The 17,413-nt window shown below is 45.7% G+C and overlaps 1 long non-coding RNA gene across 1 annotated transcript; it reads left to right on the top strand.

Moving 5' to 3' along the window:
• Window positions 1–1,493: 1,493 nt before the first annotated feature.
• LOC132680109 (uncharacterized) lies at window positions 1,494–7,380 on the top strand. The gene is made up of 3 exons (XR_009610519.1): window positions 1,494–1,593; window positions 6,595–6,796; window positions 7,142–7,380. It is a non-coding gene; the product is annotated as an uncharacterized LOC132680109 (long non-coding RNA).
• Window positions 7,381–17,413: the final 10,033 nt, after the last annotated feature.

Raw genomic sequence — 17,413 nt, 5'->3', positions numbered from 1 at the left:
CCCCCAATAAAATCCCTGAATAATGCTTGAAAATGCATAAATCAATTCTTACATTTGTATAGGATCTTCTACTATGTATTATGTTTTCATTGTTTCAGTTTATGATTTCTCAAAGGATTGTACATGAGATGATTTTAGGAATTACATGGATGAAGATTTAAAAATTTAATAGCTATATGATTATTTTATGTGCACTAAAAAGCACAAAAGTGTGAAGTGTGTTAATGAAAGGAAAAGAATAGGTATATAGTAGAATGAGTAGCATGCAGATATAGTAAAAATTGCAAAACTGCTATGAAATGACTCATGTTGGGTAAATATTTGTTTGTGGGTTCGAGCCCCACATTGGGCTCTGTGCTGACAGTATGGAGCCTGCTTGGGTTTCTCTCTCTTGCTCTCTCTTCTCCTCCACAGCTCGTGCTCGCTCTCTCTATCTCAAAAAATAAATAAAAACTTTACAAGTAAAAGGTTATTTCCGGGGATACGGATTAACTTTTTCTCAGCATCATACCTATAATTTGGTTAGTTGCTAATTGGTGACCCCTGATACGTATCTCTCTCTTTAGGGTGATTTAGGCTTTGGTTCCCAAACCAGGCATAGCATTTTAAAATTATAGATCACCAGACACAGCGCTGGAATATTCTGATCTTGTAGGGTGTATTAGACACATGTTTTTACAAGCTCTTTAGGAATAATAGTTAGGTATAGTTAGTAGCTGTAAGAAATAATCGCCATGTTTTAGCGGGTGTATACAACCGCAGTGTCCTTCTTGCTGAAATCAAAGCTTGGGGGATGTGTTCTTGGTTGGTGGGTAGCTCTCCTCCATAGGTGGTTTAGGGACCCAGGCTCTTTTATCTGTGCCAAGAAGGGAACACAAAGCAATCACGACAACGATGGCTTCAGAAAGGAGCCATTTCTCCTAAGGCTGGGGAAACTAAGGAAAGAAGGTGAAATTATGAAAACGTCGGCCGTCTCCTGCCGAGCAGAAACTCAGACATCTGAGAAGGAGCTGCCACACGCCACTGCTGCCGTCTCTAAGCTTGAAGGAGGACTCCCACAGGGGAGGCTTCTGAGGAGGGGGACCGGCCGGCTGGTGTGGGTGGGCCAGGGGGAAACAGTAAAGCTAGTTCCGTGGGTGTCAGAAAAACTGCCAACGGGGATCTACTGCTGCCCATGGAATGACGGTCTCCGCTGGTGCGAAGATGAAGGCTGAGCGAGGCCGGAGGCAAACCGGAAGGAGCGAGTCTCTTCTTCCTTGCCAGACTTCCGGTTTGCCTCCAGCGGTCTTGTGGGCAGAACCTAAAAAAGAGCCAGTTGCAAAGCAGAAAGCTCCACCTCCAGACCCAGCATTGCAGAGCAGCGCACAGCGTTGTGGGTTTGAAGCTGAGAAGCAGTAATTCAATAACTGGCGCTGTGACGTGTGCTGGGGTCGGTCACAGTGGGCTGTCATTACCACCCAGTGACTCATTTCTTCCCTCTGCCCCTTCAGATCTACTCCCCACCCTCTCCACCTGCTCAGTGGCCCAGGCTGCTGGCCTGTGTGTGTGATACACAACAGACTGCCTGGTTTTTCAGCTCCAGTGTGAGCACTGGTAAGAGATGGCGGGAAAGCTTGAGGCATTTGCTCACCTGACTCCCTGGCATGGCTATGGGTTTGCTCCGTCCTTCCTGGGAGCTCCCTCTTTGCCCCTCCAGGCCATGGGGTGGCAACACAGCCTCGTCTGTTTCGGTGTCAGAGTACTGCATTATCTTTAGTGGGTTCCCAATAGCCTGCTCCCCTCTCTGTAAACAGTTAGGCTCTACTCACACTGTTCTACTCTGGGGTACCACTCTTTTTGTGGGACCCTGTAGTCTTGGTATGAGAGGTAAAAGAGCAGGCACAGCTGTTCCAGCTGTTCCTTCCATCCTGACTTCCCATGTGCTCCACTGTTTCCTTTCTCAATCTCCCAAAGCTACCAAGGTCAGTCAAATCCCTACAAGAGAGATTCTTATTTGGCCAACTCATCTTGTTTTGGAGAAGACCACGTACTGGGGCTTTTGGCTAATCTGTGCATTAACTCCATTGTCACCTCCACTATCCAGCAAAGAATGAGGTCACTTGAGTGAAATCATGGTAGCCTAAGAGGGGCTCTGGGTAATGGAGATTTGGGGGTTGACACGCGTCATTCCAAGAAAGGTTAAACACACATAGAAATCCCTAAAGGCAAAATAAGAACTCTTTCGTAGTGTAGTGAAAGGAGCAACGGACGCAGTCAGATGAATCTGGGTTGAAATCTCCTCTCTGTAAATCCGATACTTTCTCATCCTCAGATTGCATATCATGTAATAGGTGTATTACCTAGGAAGAGAACACAGGTAATAGAACTCTCAGTCATAGAAATGGTTGAGATGAACAAGATGTTGTCCCTGCCCCCTCCAAAAACAAGAAGGTAGCTGGGGCAGCTAGCTGGCACTGGTTTGGAGCCAGCTTCTCAGAATCTCTTGGCTTTTCTTCTATGCTATTGCATTTCCACTACTCGATGGTTCTTGCAGCTACAGACATCCTGTCCCTTTCAAGGAAGAGAGGAAAGGAAAGTGGCCCCAAGTGGATGCCTCTTATGAGGAAAAGTAAAAGGCTTCCAAGAGCCTCCAGCAGATTTACACTGACATGTCACCAGCCGGGACAGTGTACATGGGCATCCCTGCCCCTGGCATAGGCTAGGACAGAGGGTGCTTGCATGGGACCAGGCACATGGCTTCCCAGAACAGAACTGAGGCTCTGTTAGTGGAAACAAAGGAGGGGGGATGGGTATTAGGGAGGAGGGTGGTGGGTGGTGACACAAAGGGGTGACACCCCTTTTATCTCTTTCCTGGGTGTTTGGGAGGATGAACTGTGTGTGAAATTTGCCATGGGCCCATTTTCAAAATGAAAACATCAACTTCTATATTATATGCCTGTTTTCTTTTTCTTTAGTTAATGTTTATTTTTGACAGAGAGAGAGACAGGGCATGAGTGGGGGAGGGGCAGAGAGAGAGGGAGACACAGAATCCGGAGCAGTCTCCAGGCTCTGAGCTGTCAGCACAGAGCCTGACGCTGGGCTCGAACTCACAGACCGCGAGATCATGACCTGAGCCGAAGTCGGACACCCAACCGACTGAGCCACCCAGGCGACCCTATATGCCTGTTTTCTTAAAGACAGACCCTTCTTTTTCTACTTTACCTCGAGAGCTACCTAACGAGACTGAATATGGCCCGGCTCTGCCTAGCCTCCAGCCTCATCTCTACCTCCCACCATCCCCTCTTCTGCTCGCCACCTTCCTCTGACAGCCGCCACTTCCCTCCGAGGTCCGTCAATTCACCAAGACTTTTCTCACCCAAGGGTCTTTGCTTTTGCCATTTTCCTTGCTTAGAACAGGCTTCCTCCTTTCTGTCACCTCTTCAAAGAAGTTCACCCTGACTCCCCACCTGTGTGAAAAATCCACCCCACCCCAGCCATTGTTCTTCTTGAGCATAGAGAGCTCTTCATTCCTGTTTATCGACTTGCATTTATCTGCTGAAGAGGCACCTTGGTGGAAGGTTTAAGGGTGCTAGAGCCAGACTGCCTGGATTTAAGCCCTTCCCAGTGGTGTGATCCTGAGCAGGGTACTCTGATGTCCTCGTGCCTCAGTTTCCTCATCTGTAAAATGGGAATATTAATATTCCTTACTTCATGGGATGGGATTGTAAGGAGGATTCAAAGTGTTATTATTTGTAAAGAGCCCAGAATAGTGGTCTGTACCTAGCAGGGAACTGTGTAAGTGTTAAATACGTAAAAGAAATAGCGTACATTTTCTACCATCCTGCACACCCCATGAAGACGGCAGCCGCCCCTGCTCTTTCACTGCAGTGGCTAATGCAATGCCACCCCACCCCACCACTGCTGTTGCTGTTGCTGTTGCTGTTGTTTTACACCTAGTGGGCATCGAATATTTGTTGGGTGAATAAATACATACATGAATAGCTGAGTGATGTTCTAAATGGGGGAGGGGAGAAGCAGAATGACCTGGTTACCAAAACTAGCACACCGCAAGAGCACGAGTTTCCAGAAAATACTGACCAGTAGAAGTCTCCGGATCAGTGGGGAGTTGAAATCTGCACCCGCCTCTGCAGTCTGTTAGAACCAAATCATTCATGTCAGAGTGTGGGGGCTGCATGGGCCACCCCCGCCCCCACAATTGTCCACCTCTTGCTGCCCAGCTAACAGCTACAGGAGTCACCTACTCTGGGAGTACTGTGAGGTCTAGAGCAGCCCCAGAAATGGAAGGGAGCCTCTGGGTGGGACTCGAGGTGCACCCACCCACCCATTTGGAAAGCTGCAGCACTGATTAGCTGTCTTGCTTGTCAACCCCAGCACCCGGGTGACAGCTGCTTCCCTGGCTAGCCTGAGCTCCGGCCCTGGTCACAAGTCAGTGCTGTTCTGACTCTCTCAGAAGAGGATTTTTCCAGACCCCAAACTACTGCAGCTTTGTGGGCCAGCTGCACTGCGTTCCCTTTCAGAGGCAACCAAGGCTCTTAAATCATATGAAAAGTACATCCAAGTTGCTCTGTGGGGACTCAGTCAGACAACTGACTGCGCTGCTAATTCTTGTCCAACCTGGGTCTCAGAGGAGCCCTCAGAAGCCCAGTAAAATAGACCTCGATCACCCTGGCTGCTTTCCAGAGCCTGATAGTCGCCTACCTCTGAAGCTTTTGTGGAACCCTGACGATTTCCTGTGGCCTCTGGACTGCCCAGCAAGCAGGTTAATAATGTTCAGCCTCCCTGTCTGCTGAGTACCACTTGTTTTTCTGTTTCTGTTTGCTGAATGGCCTCAGGGTTTCCCCTTTCCTGCTCCAGCCCAACTGGAAGCCTCTTTATTAACAGTTTGTTTGCAAGCTCATGGTGGTCTATGAACCTGTCTAAAATTTCCTGGAAGGGAGACAACAGTTCCCAGAGGAACATTCTGTCGGTCTCTCCTCAGATGATTCTCACTCTGCCATCTATCTGTCCCTCCTGCAGCCTGCACACCGCACACCTTGAAAATACCCCCATACTCCTGAGTTTCTGACAAGAGAGAAAACACTTCCACCAGTAAAAAAGTAAAACATCGAGGGTATCTGTTATGTAAGGGATGGCATCTTCCATGAGGTTCTTGAAGGATAGTTTGGGGAAAGTTCTAGGTCGGCCTGTTAGAAACTATTTGCTGTTTGTCTACTTATTAAGGAGAATTTCTGGCCCCACTCGGTTGTGAGGACCAAGCCATTAGCTGAGGAACAGGAAGGAGAGTGGCAATGACCAAGATTTGCTTTGGCACAAATGCCTCCAATGGAGTTGATTTCTTGGCCATAAGGCTTGGCAGTCACTCTGAGCTCTTCCCCTGAGGTCGCCCCAGAGCCAGGCAGTTGGCTCCTGGGATTTGCTCTCCATTCAGCTCCTTTGGTCACCTCTCCCTTCTCAGCAAGTAGCATTCATTTCTCACAATGGGCCCATCCTGAGAAAGAAGGAGCCAGACGTGGCTTGCTGCCTCTTTGGTGGGCCTTGGCTGGAAGCATGGCTGGTTATACCCCCACTTTCAGCCAAATCCCATATAAGTTGTCAACATGTCCTTACATTGTCTTAAGGCTAATGGGATGAAACAAACCTTAAACCGCTAGTAGCTTTTTGACTTGGAAGGGAACTCAGAAATGATCCATCTCATTGCCGTCCAGGCCTTTTTTTTAGCCACAGCAAACTCCCTTTCAGTGAGATCTTACTGAGAAGCCCATGAGGCTGCCTGTGAAGTGGAGAAGGGCTCCAACCCTGCAGATTCGCCTCCTTATCCTCTCAGTAGTCCCTGAGGCTCTCACTCTGGATGCCTAGGACTCTCTAGAATGCACCTCTAAAGGAACTCATTACCATGGAGAAAAGTGTGGCCCAGAGAACCCAACTGGTTTGCCCAATATAGCAGTGATTTGGAGGCCTACACACAACTGAAATCCCCGTCTCTTGAAGCCGGATTCATACACTTACAAATGTTCTGCCAGCGTGTAACATATTATCTACATTTGTGTTTGACTTAGCTCTATAATGAAATGGCTCATCCCTTTTCTTTTTCATTAATCTCAGGAATTTCTACTGTGCGTTAGTTTTCTATGGCTGTCATAACAAGGTACCACACATTGGGTGGCTTAAACAATAGAAATTAATTTACACACAGTCCTGGTGATTAGAAGTCCAAGACTGAGGTGTCTGCAGGCTTGGTGCCTTCTGAGGCCTCTCTCCTTGGCTTGTAGATGGCCCTTTTCCCCTGTGTCTTCACGTGGTCTTCTCTCTGTGTCTGTGTCCAAATTTCCTCTTCTTACAAGGACACCAGTCGTACTGAATTAGTATGATCTCATTTTAACTTAACTACCTCTTTAAAGACTCTGTCTCCAAATACAGTCATATTCAGAGGCACTGGGGTTCGGACTTAAACATACGAATAATTGATGGTACAGGGGAACACCATTCAGCCCGTAACAGCTGGCCAACCTTCACCTTTGAGGGGCTCATTTAAAGAGAGCATAGGAAAGCCATAGTCTCTGACTTCTTGTACATTTAAAACCATTTTTTCCATAGCCTTATTTTTAGGTCACTTTTTTCTCTTAAAACTTGGAAGACATCGCTCTACCGACTTCTGGCCTTGCAAGTCATTATGGAGAAAGATCGAGTCAGGTGGAATTTCTTTTTCCACTTCCAATTGCCAGACACCTGAGGGAGGCCATCTTGGACCAGCCCCAGTCAAACAACAGGAGGACTTCTGCTTCATGAGTGACCACGGGTGAGATCACCAGCTGAACCCAGCACAATCTGCTAACCCCAGAACCTTTAGCAAATGAATAGTTGTTGTAAGCCGCCACACTGGGGGATGGTTCGTTGCCCAGCAATTGCTATCTGGCACAAGGAGCCAGCAGGGATTCTCCCGGGTCACAGTGCAGTCTAAGTCCCAAGGTGATGTGGGTGGGTTTAGCCTTTGTCTCTCTCTGGCCCACAGACACCTGCCACTGCTCGTAACGCAGTGCAGAAATGCCCGCCTTGCCAACAGACTGCTTCCTACACATGTGGGGAGCGAGTGCCCCCTCTCTCAGTGTCACATTCTCGACTTCTTTTTTCCTTTTCTTCTCAGCTTCTTGTAGGGGCCGAACCTGGCTCTGCCGACTCTGGTGCCCACCATCTCTCCTGGGCGCCTTCCAGCATTCTGTTTGTATGGTGGCAGTCTTGCTCCACAGATGGCAACTGGGATCACCTGGGAATACAGATATTGCCTAGTTTCATCACAGATGGGGTGGCTGTTTCTCAATTTTGTGTATGTGTGTGTGGGGGGGTGGGGGATGGTGATTTCCTAGAGGCAGAGGCAGGCACATATTTGCCCTCCCATTTACAAATATTAGAATAATAAAATTCAAAAACAAATATGGGGGACTGACACAAGATTGTCAACCTTTTGTTTTATCACGTAAGAGTATTTTTTTATTTATTAAAAACATGTGTATTAATTTATTTATTTTGAGAGAGAGAGAGAGCATGTGTGAGTGGGAGAGGGGCAGAGAGAGGAGAGAGGGAGAGTCCCAAGCAGGCTCCACACTGTCAGCACAGAGGAGCTTGAACTCATGAACCATGAGATCATGACCTGAGATGAAACCAGGAGTCAGACACCTAACCGACTGAGCCACCCAGGGGCCCGATATCACATAAAAGTATTTGAAAAAAAGAGGAGCTCTTTATCATCATCCGTTCACCAGAGAAAGTCATTACAACACCTAACTAACTGCAAAGCACAAAAACCCAGAGAAAAGGAAAACCCTCTTTAAGAAAGAATTAATGTGTGAGGTCCACCTTTATGTTTACGGGAAATACTAATTTTTGGAGATGCATAAAAATTGCAACTTGAAATCAGACTTGACACAATTTTTCTTAAAGTGAGCCTACAGAATGCAAAGGAACATTCACCTTCCTGTTTCTGTGCAAAGTATCGCTGCCTTATAGAAGGGCTGCATCAGGTTTCATGCTTCCTTATCTGGAAATAGTAAACCTTACTCGTCCCCCCAGATCAAACCATTCCTGAGGTTAGCCTTTGCTGGCACTCCAGATAAACTTTGCTGTGAATTTATACAGGGGCATCTGACAAATTTACGGGTGTTTTGAAGGGAAGAAAAGGAGCCCACTGGAGCCCACTGACTTTATCTGTTGGCCCCTCTACCTGCCCTGTCTTCAGGGGCTGCCGGGGCTCAGGGCACAGGCCTCTGGATTCTCAAACCTTTCCCTCTGGCCCCAGGCACCAGAAAGCTGTGTGGATGGTGTCACTTCCCTCTCTAGCACTGAGTAGCTCCTGGGTGAACGTCTGTGGAATAAGAAATGAACGGGTGGTTGCAAGGCCCACCTGAGTCTCCTGGGGGCCATGTGCAGAGATGCTGGGTGGCCACTCTGTCCCCAGCAGGGTCAGCCTCACGGAAGGCTACCCTTCACTCCTGGCAAGGGATTCGGTCAGGACATGCAGAGCTCCCAGAGGGTGGACATGGATATGAGTGCAATTAAGGGTACTTCTTTCTTCTTTTCAGAGAAAGGGGATAAAAAGTCACTTAGAAACCCAAGGAGAAGGCCTGGGAGGGGCCAGTAGAAGAACGGCTGGGATGCCTGACAACTGCCTCTGTGGGAGACTCTGCCCTTCACGGGAGCCCTGGGGAGTCCATTGTGTCCTGTGATGGAAACCCCACTCCCCTGGCCCCAAAGTCCAGAGAAAGGTGGGTCCTGCTCTCCTGGGTGGGCCAGACGGCTGTCCTTCTCATCAACGGCCCACCAGGAAGGCGCAAATGGACTAGAGACAAAGCTTGTACCTAAGAACAAGACAACAAACTCTCCTCTGGGGAAAATGGCTGCTCTCTGGGGAGCGTGAGCTCAGCAGAGCAGCTCCCCCTGCTTCTGTCTTCTCGCTGCTGCATTTCTTTGTTTCTGGCTCCTTTCACCTGCCACCACGTTCCCCACTTGAAATCAGACTCCAGGGAGATTGTTGTCAAATCCCACAGACCCGGTGCTGACAACAGAAACAGAAGAGTGGGCTTTGAAGGCTTGGCTTCAGTTCCAACCCTGCCTCTTGCTAACTGTGTAATGACAGACAAGCCACGAAAGCGCCCTGAATATTAAGTTTCCTCATCTAGAAAAGGCAGCAAATGCTCGTACCTGCTCTCTCCCTGCAAGGAGGCTGTGGCCCAAAGGAGTCAACACAACTAAGGAGTCACAATTAGTAATGGGAATTACTGGGGTGCTAGCTGTACCTCCTCTCCTCTTGCCTGAGGTCCCCTGAAACACTAGTAATCAAAAGGGAACGTGAGGACATCTGGGTGGCTCAGCGGAGTAAGCATCTGACTCTTGCTTTCGGCTCAGGTCATGATCTCACAGTTTCGTGAGTTCGAGCCCGAGCTGCCAGCACAGAGCCTGCTTGGGACTCTGTCTCTCTTTTTCTCTCTGCCCCTCCCCTGCATGCGCTGTCTCTGTTTCTCTCAAAATAAATAAATAAACTTTAAAAAGAAGGGTGGGGGATGTGCAGGGAGGAGAGAAGGAAAGGGGAAGGACAAACAAAGCAGAGTGTCACTGAAATAGTTTCAACCACTACAAACAAACCACAGCACAGTTTCAACCACTATGAAAATGACACAGCAACAAAAAAGACTAGAAGAAAATAGGAGATATTAGGGGGTGAAAGTTATTCCTAAGTGCAAGGATTATAATGTTTACTTTCTGCTTTTATAATAAAAAATACATTTGAAGATGGTCCCCTTTCCCCCATGTTCCCAGTGACAGGTGTGCCCTCTGTACTTAGTCACAATTTCATAGAGAGCGCAGGGAAGGCGAGACATGTCCTGGGTCTTGATTCTTAGGCAGGGCAGGAGGAGAGAACTCAGAAGTGAAGGATAAGAGTAGGGAAAAGAGTGCAACCCCACAGCTCAGTGTGGCGGAGCACAGGTGACAGGGAAGTCTTGGTGGCAGGCACGATTGGCTCAGGGTGATTTTGAGGAGCCCTGGTAGGGAGTGAAAGGTGAGGGGGGAATGGGGCCACTGGCAATGTCTGAGTGGGGTGACAGGACACCAGCTGAAGAGGCTGGGGCCCCGAGGGCCAATCTCAGTAAGGGAGTCAAGTGACAGTGGTAGAGAAACTGAGGCAAAGCTCAGTTCTGCAATGAGCAAGGACAGAAACCCTTTCACTTAAATCTCCACGACACCGGGGGTTCATTCCCTGCACGCAGATTCCTAGAGCTGGCCTGTGATGTCATTTCGGGTCCACCTGCTACGAGGCTCAGATGCAGATGTTCTTTCTGCTACTTTGGTGATAAATTCAGAAAACGAGCAAGGCTGATCCTGGAAGTAGAGGACACCAATCACAGGGGGTTTCCTGCTGGTCTCAGCCTACGGATGGTGCTGCTGTGGTCTGGGACCACCTGGAGGCACACACCTGGGCCCCTACTACTGCGGGAGCCTCCACAGACCTTCCCCCAGCCAACGGGAGCCAGTGTTGTGGCTGGATGACACTTGTGGTTCTTATTATGATTGCGTAATCATTGGGGAACTTTAAAAAGACAAAGTCTATTACTCACAAATCCTGGAGGATACACAGCCTGCCACACAATGAGGTTGTGGGTAGAGAGAAAGAGAGCACAGACCTGGATTCTGCCTTTACTGGGGTCAAGGGTGGGATGACTAGGGTTTCCGTCTTTCTTGGCAAATTTAAACAATAAGAGTGGAATTAGGACACTAGCCAGGAAAAGTGGGGTCACTCAAGCAGTCAGCTAGGCAGGTCACCCACGGCTTTCTAAAAGGGGACCTTCATGGGTGGGACGCTTGACTGTCATCTGGTTGTGTAGCTGGCAATATGTTTACTCAAGATGGATGCCTCTGAAATGGAGGCCGCAGCCCCCCGAAGCTCAGTGCCAGGCACTCACACTAAACCTGGACTCTGAGGAGTTGACACAGCAGATTTCTAGCTGAGGATGGCACCCATTCACTAGGTAGGAGGGTAGAGACCTGGTGTTTCAGGGCCCTCTTCCCTGATGGTCCCCAGGCAGCCGGTTGGCTCAACAGGAAGTTCTATTGACCCCATCTGGGGTTGTTCTACTGTAAAAGAAATGTGAGGGGGACCAAGTGAAGGAAGCCTGTGCTTTCTGACAGTTCAAAAGAATAAAATTACCTCAGACCCAATAACGCAAAGAATTTATCAACAGTCAAGAGCTGAAAATGATCACGAAATAAACTTTCTTTTCAAAAGAACTTTCTATTAAGGAAAGAAATACACGCTCATTGTAAAAGTGAAAAAGATGTTTAGAAAGGCATAAAGAAGGGGCATCTGGGTGGCTCAGTGGGTTAAACGTCTGGCTTCGGCCTAGGTCATGATCTCACGGTTTGTGAGCTCGAACCCCATGTCGGGCTCTGTGCTGACGACTCCGATCCTGGAGACTGCTTCCTATTCTGTGGCTCAGTCGGTTGAGCATCCGACTTCGGCTCAGGTCATGATCTCGCAGTTCATGAGTCCGAGCCCCGCACCAGGCTAACAGCTCCGAGCCTGGGGCCTGCTTCAGATTCTGTGTCTCCCTCTCTCTCTCTCTCTCTCTCCGCCCCTCCCCTGCTTGTGCTCTGTCTCTGTCTCTGTCTCTCTCTCTCTCAAAAATAAATAAAGCATTTTAAAAAAGGTTCATGGGGTGCCTGGGTGGCTCAGTCGGTTGAGCATCCAACTTTGGCTCAGGTCATGATCTCGCAGTTCATAAGTTCGGGCCCCACGTCGGGCTCTGTACTGACAGCTCGGAGCCTGGAGCCTGCTTTGGATTCTGTGTCTCCCTCTCTTTGCCCCTTCCCTGCTCATGTTCTGTCTCTTTCATCTCTCAAAGATGAATAAACATTAAAAAAAAATTTTAATGAAAATAAATAAATAAACATTAAAAAAAAAAAAAAAGAAAGGCATAAAGAAGAAAAGAGTATCACCAAAACATCATCACCCAGACATAAGATACAGTTACCATTTTGGTGTATTTCTTTCAGTTTATTTTCTATTAAAAAGAAAAAGACAAGAAAAAAATTTTAAACTTTTTTGAGAACACTGGAGTTTCTGCTAAATTTATATAGATTATATAAATACTACATGACGTATTTTTCTATATCTTAAAGAGGTCTTTTATTGATGCCAAAAGTATTTCATTGAATAAATATATTAAAATTTATTTATGCATTCCCTTCCTATTGGACAACAAATGGGCTTCTAATGCTTTTTTTTCTATTATAAGTAAGGAGAAAAAAATCTAAGTATTCAATTCTCTGTTTATAGCTCTGATAATTTCTGTATAATAAATTCCTAGAAGTGATATTACTAGGTCTCTTACATACTTTCTACAATTTCCCTGGGTAGCTCAGTGATTCTATCACCTTACTCTGCTTCCAAAGTCAGTTTCTCAAACAAAACAAAACTTTGATATTAGCCAAAAATAGCATTGGCATAATTCCCCTCTAATGGGTAATACAATCAAAATGCAAAAGATTTTGGTGGGCTGGAACAGTAACTCAATGTTACAAATGAAAACTCTTGCGATAAAACCTGGCATTTAAGTCACCAGACAGAATGGCTGAAGTACAAGATGGAGGGAATGTAACTTAACAATGATTGTGAAGAGTAATATAAATCCAGTATGAATCCTACCATCTTAGGTCATAATAATAGAGTTACGGAGTCCAAAACTGGAAGGTGATATGCTCTGCTCTGTGTGGTCAGACCCACCCTGAGGACTTGACTTCACACTGTAAAGGGAACAGTTACCTGTGGTCCATGTTGAGGGGAGAGGTTAGAATAAGGGACCTGGAGTCTGTGTTCTCTCACTTCTCTGTGTTGGGACCCTATAGCTAGGTCTACCTTATGTGACACATGTCCCCTGTCCAGGCTAACTGGCCCAGGGGTGGGTGTTCGGAGTCTCCACAGAAAGATGACATTTGGAACTTGGAGACAGGGGAAGGAGAGCACTGATCTGAGTTGTGTGTGCAGGGCTGTAGTAAGAGAATCATGGACCCCGCCCTGAATTCCTAGAAGCTGCTTCCTCAGATATCAGGTGTCTAATTCTTCTCCTGATCCTGAGGGACATCTCAGGAAAGCTAACCAGAGCAGTTTCTGTAACTTACAGCAGAAAAGAAAGAGCCCTAATTAGAGAAATACTGAACCTATGGTGTTTATTCTGGAGGAGAAAAGACTCCGAGGGAACATGAGAGCTGGAGCCCCATCAGACTTATTCCATGAGGCCTCCAGGGGCAGAAGTAGAAGATGGGAAGAGCGGCTTTCAGTTAGTGCAAATGTCCACTCATTTTTGTGCAATCAGGCAACAGGACCGTTGTAAAGGGGTCCCAGCATCGGACATTACTAGTTTTTTTTTTTTTTTTTTTAATTTTTACTTTTTTTGAGAGAGAGAGAGAGAGAGAGAGAAGGGGAGAGAGGCAGAGAGAGGGAGACAGGGAGACAGGATCCAAGCAGGTTCCTTGGGGTCTGCTCGGAGCCTGATGCAGGGCTTGAACCGGAACTGCGAGACCATGACCAGAGCTAAAGTCCAATGTTTCACTGACTGAGCCACCCAGGCACCCCTGGGCATTACTACTTTTAGAACATTGCTGTAAACAAGCCACCTTGTTTATCCTCTCCCTGTTCAAAGCCATCTAGGACTCTTGGAAGGTAGTTCTGGGGTTTCCATGCCCCCTAGTGGACAAGGACAAGCACTTAATATACTCTCCTAAATCGCTCTCCTTCCAGGCTTCAGGACGCATAAAATAAGCAAAATATTAAGAGTAAATAAAATAAATAATAAAATGATTTCGTGAATTTGGGGATGGTTCGCATTGCCTACTCAAAGTTTTGATTCTCTTAGTAGTGTAGTGTTGTTATGCCCAGAATTCGTGATCCCCAAAGACCACCAGGGAGCCGAGTCCGATGGAAAAGCAAAGAGCCTTTGGAGGTTTTCCAGACTTTTTCCTGTGGTTGATTTAAAGAACACCCTACTAACGAATGAGTGGGTCAACCAGGCAATTAGAGAAGAAATTAAAACATATATGGAAACAAACGAAAATGAAAATACAACAATCCAAACGCTCTGGGATGCAGCGAAGGCAGTCCTGAGAGGAAAATACATTGCAATCCAGGCCTATCTCAAGAAACAAGAAAAATCCCAAATACAAAATCTAACAGCACACCTAAAGGAAATAGAAGCAGAACAGCAAAGGCAGCCTAAACCCAGCAGAAGAAGAGAAATCATAAAGATCAGAGCAGAAATAAACAATATAGAATCTAAAAAAACTGTAGAGCAGATCAACGAAACCAAGAGTTGGTTTTTTGAAAAAATAAACAAAATTGACAAACCTCTAGCCAGGCTTCTCAAAAAGAAAAGGGAGATGACCCAAATAGATAAAATCATGAATGAAAATGGAATGATTACAACCAATCCCTCAGAGATACAAACAATTATCAGGGAATACTATGAAAAATTATATGCCAGCAAATTGGACAACCTGGAAGAAATGGACAAATTTCTAAACACCCACACTCTTCCAAAACTCAATCAGGAGGAAATAGAAAGCTTGAACAGACCCATAACCAGCGAAGAAATTGAATCGGTTATCAAAAATCTCCCAACAAATAAGAGTCCAGGACCAGATGGCTTCCCAGGGGAGTTCTACCAGACATTTAAAGCAGAGATAATACCTATCCTTCTCAAGCTATTCCAAGAAATAGAAAGGGAAGGAAAACTTCCAGACTCATTCTATGAAGCCAGTATTACTTTGATTCCTAAACCAGACAGAGACCCAGTAAAAAAAGAGACCTACAGGCCAATATCCCTGATGAATATGGATGCAAAAATTCTTAATAAGATACTAGCAAATCGAATTCAACAGCATATAAAAAGAATTATTCACCATGATCAAGTGGGATTCATTCCTGGGATGCAGGGCTGGTTCAACATTCGCAAATCGATCAACGTGATACATCACATTAACAAAAAAAAAGAGAAGAACCATATGATCCTGTCAATCGATGCAGAAAAGGCCTTTGACAAAATCCAGCACCCTTTCTTAATAAAAACCCTTGAGAAAGTCGGGATAGAAGGAACATACTTAAAGATCATAAAGGCCATTTATGAAAAGCCCACAGCTAACATCATCCTCAACGGGGAAAAACTGAGAGCTTTTTCCCTGAGATCAGGAACACGACAGGGATGCCCACTGTCACCGCTGCTGTTTAATATAGTGCTGGAAGTTCTAGCATCAGCAATCAGACAACAAAAGGAAATCAAAGGCATCAAAATTGGCAAAGATGAAGTCAAGCTTTCGCTTTTTGCAGATGACATGATATTATACATGGAAAATCCGATAGACTCCACCAAAAGTCTGCTAGAACTGATACATGAATTCAGCAAAGTTGCAGGATACAAAATCAATGTGCAGAAATCAGTTGCATTCTTATACACTAACAATGAAGCAACAGAAAGACAAATGAAGAAACTGATCCCATTCACAATTGCACCAAGAAGCATAAAATACCTAGGAATAAATCTAACCAAAGATGTAAAAGATCTGTATGCTGAAAACTATAGAAAGCTTATGCAGGTAATTGAAGAAGATATAAAGAGATGGAAAGACATTCCCTGCTCATGGATTGGAAGAATAAATATTGTCAAAATGTCAATACTACCCAAAGCTATCTACACATTCAATGCAATCCCAATCAAAATTGCACCAGCATTCTTCTCGAAACTAGAACAAGCAATCCTAAAATTCATATGGAACCACAAAAGGCCCCGAATAGCCAAAGTAATTTTGAAGAAGAAGACCAAAGCAGGAGGCATCACAATCCCAGACTTTAGCCTCTACTACAAAGCTGTCATCATCAAGACAGCATGGTATTGGCATAAAAACAGACACATAGACCAATGGAATAGAATAGAAACCCCAGAACTAGTCCCACAAACGTATGGCCAACTCATCTTTGACAAAGCAGGAAAGAACATCCAATGGAAAAAAGACAGTCTCTTTAACAAATGGTGCTGGGAGAACTGGACAGCAACATGCAGAAGGTTGAAACTAGACCACTTTCTCACACCATTCACAAAAATAAACTCAAAATGGATAAAGGACCTGAATGTGAGACAGGAAACCATCAAAACCTTAGAGGAGAAAGCAGGAAAAGACCTCTCTGACCTCAGCCGTAGCAATCTCTTACTCGGCACATCCCCAAAGGCAAGGGAATTAAAAGCAAAAGTGAATTACTGGGACCTTATGAAGATAAAAAGCTTCTGCACAGCAAAGGAAACAACCAACAAAACTAAAAGGCAACCAACGGAATGGGAAAAGATATTTGCAAATGACACATCGGACAAAGGGCTAGTATCCAAAATCTATAAAGAGCTCATCAAACTCCACACCCGAAAAACAAATAACCCAGTGAAGAAATGGGCAGAAAACATGAATAGACACTTCTCTAAAGAAGACATCCGGATGGCCAACAGGCACATGAAAAGATGTTCAACGTCGCTCCTTATCAGGGAAATACAAATCAAAACCACACTCAGATACCACCTCACGCCAGTCAGAGTGGCCAAAATGAAGAAATCAGGAGACTATAGATGCTGGAGAGGATGTGGAGAAACAGGAACCCTCTTGCACTGTTGGTGGGAATGCAAATTGGTGCAGCCGCTCTGGAAAGCAGTGTGGAGGTTCCTCAGAAAATTAAAAATAGACCTACCCTATGACCCAGCAATAGCACTGCTAGGAATTTATCCAAGGGATACAGGAGTACTGATGCATAGGGGCACCTGTACCCCAATGTTTATAGCGGCACTCTCAACAATAGCCAAATTATGGAAAGAGCCTAAATGTCCATCAACTGATGAATGGATAAAGAAATTGTGGTTTATATACACAATGGAATACTACGTGGCAATGAGAAAAAATGAAATATGGCCTTTTGTAGCAACATGGATGGAACTGGAGAGTGTGATGCTAAGTGAAATAAGCCATACAGAGAAAGACAGATACCATATGGTTTCACTCTTATGTGGATCCTGAGAAACATAACAGAAACCCATGGGGGAGGGGAAGGAAAAAAAAAAAAAAAAAAAAAAAAAGAGGTTAGAGTGGGAGAGAGCCAAAGCATTAGAGACTGTTAAAAACTGAGAACAAACTGAGGGTTGATGGGGGGTGGGAGGGAGGGCAGGGTGGGTGATGGGTATTGAGGAGGGCACCTTTTGGGATGAGCACTGGGTGTTGTATGGAAACCAATTTGACAGTAAATTTCATATATTAAAAAATAAAAAAAAAATAAAATAAAATTAAAAAAAAAAAAAAAAAAAGAAAAGCAAAGAGCCTTTATTCGAGCTAGCTTGAGCTCAAT

Source organism: Panthera onca, chromosome A1 (genome assembly GCF_046562875.1).
Source record: "Panthera onca isolate mPanOnc1 chromosome A1, mPanOnc1 haplotype 2, whole genome shotgun sequence".
Taxonomy (NCBI): Eukaryota; Metazoa; Chordata; class Mammalia; order Carnivora; family Felidae; genus Panthera; species Panthera onca.
Note: the sequence above shows the minus strand (reverse complement) of the source record. Positions and strands in the feature narration are given on the sequence as shown.